General features: G+C 31.9%; 1 long non-coding RNA gene across 1 annotated transcript; it reads left to right on the top strand.

The window, feature by feature from the left end:
- Positions 1-408: 408 nt before the first annotated feature.
- Positions 409-4,291, top strand: LOC112003417 (uncharacterized). The gene is made up of 4 exons (XR_002881964.2): positions 409-2,390; positions 2,510-2,643; positions 3,384-3,477; positions 3,610-4,291. It is a non-coding gene; the product is annotated as an uncharacterized LOC112003417 (long non-coding RNA).
- The last annotated feature ends 1,409 nt before the right edge of the window (positions 4,292-5,700 follow it).

Below are 5,700 nucleotides of genomic sequence, written 5' to 3'. Positions count from 1 at the left end.
TGTGTAGTGTGGGATGTGGGGAAAAAATTAACATTATTTATGTCATTCTTATTGCTTGCATGATGTACTATGTTATTTGCTTTGCTTTACTTGAATGGAGCTTGCGTTTTTATTGTTGATACTTCATACCCTTATGAGCACTCAGCTGATAAGTGTTTCTTGATGAAAATTTGGAAGTACAGCCTATTAGTATATATAAAGAGTTTTATATTTTACTAATGATCCTTTGTTTATTGGTTTGATCTCAATTTTAGGTTAGTCTGGAGTCATTACAAATTTGGTAAAAGGTTTCCTCTGCACTTTACAGGGTAGAATCTATGAACTTTATGGGCGAGAGGCATTTGGAAAAGAAACACTTAGCCCTTCACGTCATCAAGGAAGTTCAAATCAAAAGTTCTGAGGTACATCCTAATTTTGTCCTCTTAAAATTTTTGATCAGAATGTTTAAGGTATAATTGGAATTAGTTTGGTTTACTCAGGTAAATAGGGAACTTCTTTCTAACCTATTATTGTGAAATCTTATAAGTCAATTTACATAGATCCCAAAACTCTTGATTGTTCTAATATATAGTTTTCACAATAAGCAAAGCTAATTATAGATCCTTCTGCAAAACTTTCATGCCTATTTTAGCTATTACTATTTTGTCAAAGGCTGTTGAACCTTAAGCACATCTCTCTCTCATGTCTCTCTTCCCATGTGAGAGCTCCAAGACCAATGGATTTGTCACATTTAGTTTTGCACAATTTATAACTTTTATATGTATTCTTCATTTATGGTGGCACTTTTAAAAGAAAAAAGAAAAAAATGACGCTTCTGTTTTTTATCTGAAGAAAGTTTAAGAACTGATATAATAATGTTGTAAGTGATTACATCTTATATACTATAATATGTAAAGACTCGACCAATAGTTCCCCATGAAAAGAAGGAAGTATCAGAAGATATTGAAAACATTTACCTGAAGAATTAGTAGTTAAATTTACATTTTACTATGCTTAAATTAGTTTGAGGAATGGCATTTCATAGAGATATCCCATTGGTTTTGGAAGCTGGTAGTTGTTTGGCGTTTTAAAAATTATCTTATTAGCTATGTTCAGCGTAGCTTTTGTTAAGGCTAATATTTTGGCAAGACCACTCCTTTTGTGAACTTTTTATTGTAAATTTCTAACTTTTCTAGTTGTTCATAAGATATATTTACAATGGAATTGTTGTTAATCCATTGTTTGATATCCCAACATCTTAATTTTAATTTATAATCTCATAGATGAAGCCCAGTTTGCAATTAATCCTGACACACTAGATGTGACTATCTCCAGATCTTTTGCTCAAGAATCCAAGACCAAGCCATATCACATCGTTTGATGCTGCTTTGTCAATTGTCATTGGATAGGAGCTCCTACTATCTTTTAGTTCTTGCAGTCAAGTTTTTCCAAATACTCACTTTTTCTTTATAAATGTTTTCTATTCGGTTAACAACTATTAAGCCACAATTATTAATACTTTGTACTTAGCAACACGTAATAGTGAATATTAAAACTGCTTGCATCACCATAACAATGATAGCAATTTAGAATTAGGCATCTTATGAATATAAATAGCAGCATGGATATTTACTGGTGTCTTCTATCAGTAATGGAGAATCTTGCTACTAGTTCATTCCATAGATGGTAATGACAGATAGGAATTCTACAAGATCCATTCATTCTTTTTTCTCTGATAGATAGTCAGAACTTCATCCGAGTACTAATGAACCTTGTGTGTATACTATAAGCACAAGTTTGTAAGACCACACTTAGTGATTGGCATGTTCGGATTTTCCATTTTCTTTTGCTTTTAAAAAATAAAAAAAATTTCTTTTTTTCCCTTTTTTGGGTGTACATTAGATTTGATATGGCTGTTGTTGCCTTGGAGTGCTTTTGATTCTAAGTCCAGAATATCTTGCACTTTAAATGTTTGTGGTGTTAATTGTTTAAGTTTCATTAACACATTGACTAGAATTGCAACTGCAAAGTTCAGTATCATCATCATTTTTTGACATTTAAAGAAAATATACCCAACAACTATAGGTGGCCAAATCTCTGTATGTTAACCTATATCGATTGGGTTTGCAATTTGTTTCATCGTTGGAGCCTATATTATTACAATTTACTCAATGTAGACAAGAAAAGAGTGTTGAGTTATTTGCACTTTGTTATTATCTTTCTCAATATTCTTATGCTTTAATCCCATCCTGCATGTTTGGATTTTCTAGGTAGCTGCCCTTCTCCAATGTGAACTTGGATCATATGATAGGTGGCAGCTTCCAAGATGTACAATCATGAATAATAACACAAGAACTTACAAGAATTCATTCCTCATTCTACCAATCTCATTCATAAATTTTCTTCACCAGGTTCAAGACAATATATCTAGTCATTTTTAACCTCCTTGTTTATATGTTATAAGCTGTATCTTATCAGTTATTGCACGGAGGAAATCCATTTACCTGCTCATATTACCTTTTATTTACAGGTCCAATCAAGTCCAAAATCATGGCAACGTTTTGGACATATGATGAGGTCATCTGTGGTGGGAATGCAGTGAAATTCTATGCAGTTTTATGACTAAGGATGATAAGAACATGATTGCTCCAGATCGTGAATAAGGTCAACCTTGCAAGGTTCTTAGAGAAATATTATTTTTAAAAAAGTCATGCTGCCGATCACTTTAGGAGTAAACATTTATCTTTTTGAATGAATATTCACCTCACTTCTACCTCACCTCTTCATGGAGATAGTTTCTTTGAATTAGTAGTAACCTTGAAATATATTGTCTCATTTATGTCTATATAGACTCAGACTTTATATTTTATCATATAATGAGAAGGGCATCCGCTTTTCTTGGCGAATTTGTGCATATGGAGTTTCAAGTGCATGGTGTAACTTTGTGATTGATGGTGTCAATGTCTGAATTTTCTTTAGTCTTCTTAACAACATGAAGACAGATCATAAACTGAGTGGAAAGATTAAGACAAAAGGTAATTAAGAAAAAAAGAAGAAGATTCATGTAGCAATTGAAGCATAAATATAAATGAGACATTCCACAGTGAGCAGCCCATGCAAACTGACAGTGTCAAGATAGCCAAGTATTTGGGTAAGATGATTGGGCTCTTAATAAGTCTTCCTAGATGCATTTCCTTGAAAATTATGTCAAAATATTGAGAAGGCTATTGCTTTTGTTGACAATTATTTGATCTTTGCATAAAATTTGGTTGTGGAAGCTCTTGAATACATTATAGATGGATAAATCAATTTTATCATGGATAAGAAAAGTGACTGAAATCTTTTGTGTACAATATTATTTATAGATTTTCATATTTTCAGTAATTTTGTTCCATTTTATTCAGGTAAATGATTTATTTATCAACTGAACATATAATGAGGCATTCCATGGTCAGAAGCTCATGTAAACTGGCAGTGCCAAGAGCGCCAATTATTTTGGTAAGATGATTGTGCACTGGAAAAATGATTTGTTTTCACTATCATCTTAATTTACCTGTTTCCTCTTTGGTCACTGAGGTAATATTGTAATGTTTTAATTTTTTTCCCTTCGAATAATTTCTTACTTTTTAGGTAACTAGTTTTGGGGTATGCATGCAAATGAGTTGAAAAATAATCTGGCATCTTTTAGTAAAAAGGTTGAATGGGGGGATGCAATTTGGCAGAGGCTTTTGCTCTTAAGTCTGAAGAACTGGCTTGTGATCATGGAGTCATCATCAAGGATGAAAGCAACTACTTCATAGATGGGGAAGTTTCTAGTCACAAACCTGAAGCTGGATAGTATATGTTCGAAAATGATGGAATCTTTGATAAGATAGCATGATCTTAAGAAGACAGTCATTTGGAAGAAAAAGAGTATCAATGTCATATTCTTGAATAGATGAATTATACTCATATATGGTTGGTGTCAAATTACCTGGCCACTTTTGAACATTTGAAGTGACTTGAAGGATCTTTGCACTTGAGATTACAAGAATCTAGCTCTACAAATACGAGTGTTGCTCTTGATGTGAATTAAGCATTTGCAGATCTTAACAATTTAAGTTGTTTCAAGTGAAAATGCCTTCTGATTATCTTAGAAGAATTGGGTCTTTCTGGTCTGTCTCGGAACTAACTGTTAGGAAAGTTAAATCTCCTATCATTCTTGGCTGGTTTATCTTGTAAAATAATTTTGAATACTTTATAATGAATTATAATTCTTTGTTGTAATATTATAGTAATCTTAATGATCAAAGAAAGCATCATTTATGTGTCATCAGGATCAGTTATATCTATCACTATGTCCAGGTTTGCTTTGTTTACTGTCCTAAATTTGCAAAATAGTTTTCTGACCGATGCTTGTTAGATTGGCTATTAGTGTTTTATGTAGTATGTGTAGCCAAGCCTCCAACAATGTTTGGCTATGGCTTTACTTTGGGGAAGGGCTTAGGTTTTTCAATTTCCTCATGCCTTAGTATCATAAGAGATATATTTATTATTGTGTGTTTTTCTCTACTTGTATGGAGTTACCAAAATGAGACTTTTTGTGTGTTTTATATGTTCATTCAAATTTTTTTTATTCATATTTATGGAAATTTGATCTTTTTAGCCATATGGTATGAATTACCTAATGAGTTTGAGAATTCTGGTAAATCCAACTCTGTGAAAAGCTTAATGGTGATAGAAGTGGAAGACTACCAAGCAAGATGTTTGCTAGATGTTTGCTTTACCCTTCAATTGCTACTTCCCAATATTAATTCATTTTGTAAGTTTTGAGTTTCATACATCCAACGTTGTCATCTCTATTGGAGGGGACTGCATAGTCTCAGAGTCCTAAGAGGATTGAAGATTTTGAAATTGTCATAGCTTGTATTAAAAATTCTTGGAAGATACTAGTAAGGACATGGCTAGTATAACCTCTTGCCATAGTGATTAATATTCACATAGGCATAGAGGATGTTTAGGTATGTGCAAATTCTTTCCCTTCTTCTAGTTCTGCTCATTTTTTAGGAGGATAAATTCTTAATAAGTCACAGGTTAATCAAAATCAACTAAGACATCTAAAAGCTACAAAAAAGTATGTCCTCGTTTAAACTGAAAATTTCACGGGGTGGCCTATCTCCTTCAAGTTTTGGGTTTATGAAACTTTTATTAGGAATCTTTTAATCAAGTCTTGGCTTGCAGTGTTGAGGGCTACTAGATCTAGTATAACCAAGTATTTTATTAACGAGAACTATTCTCATTATTAACGCTATCTAGTAATAAAAATAAATTTTCATTTTTCCATTAGCCTCTAAGTAATAATAACAAGAAACATGATCATATTCCAAATAAATGTTGACAAATTGTTTAATATATAATTGCAATTTACACAATTGAGCATCATATTCCAACTAAGTCTTAAAATTCAAAACAAATCAAACTAACAAGTTAAAAATATAATTTTCAAATTATCAATAGTGTATGTTAAAACTATTTACTTTTTTGATAATTTCGCCAAGTGAAATTTGTCCCAACCTAAGCTTAGAATAAAAATAAAGATAAAATTGGACCTAACCCAACCTATTAATTTATCAATCCAAGACATCAGGTCAGATTTGTTAGATTAGTGGTTTGAAATACACTTTTGCTGTTGTGAATTTATGATTAACAAAAAGAAAAGGTATAACAAATAGATCAAACCAT

The sequence above is a fragment of the Quercus suber genome, unplaced genomic scaffold (genome assembly GCF_002906115.3).
Source record: "Quercus suber isolate HL8 unplaced genomic scaffold, Cork oak 2.0 scaffold_332, whole genome shotgun sequence".
In the NCBI taxonomy this organism is placed as follows: Eukaryota; Viridiplantae; Streptophyta; class Magnoliopsida; order Fagales; family Fagaceae; genus Quercus; species Quercus suber.
The sequence above is the reverse complement of the archived record's forward strand: the minus strand, read 5'-3'. Positions and strand labels throughout refer to the sequence as shown.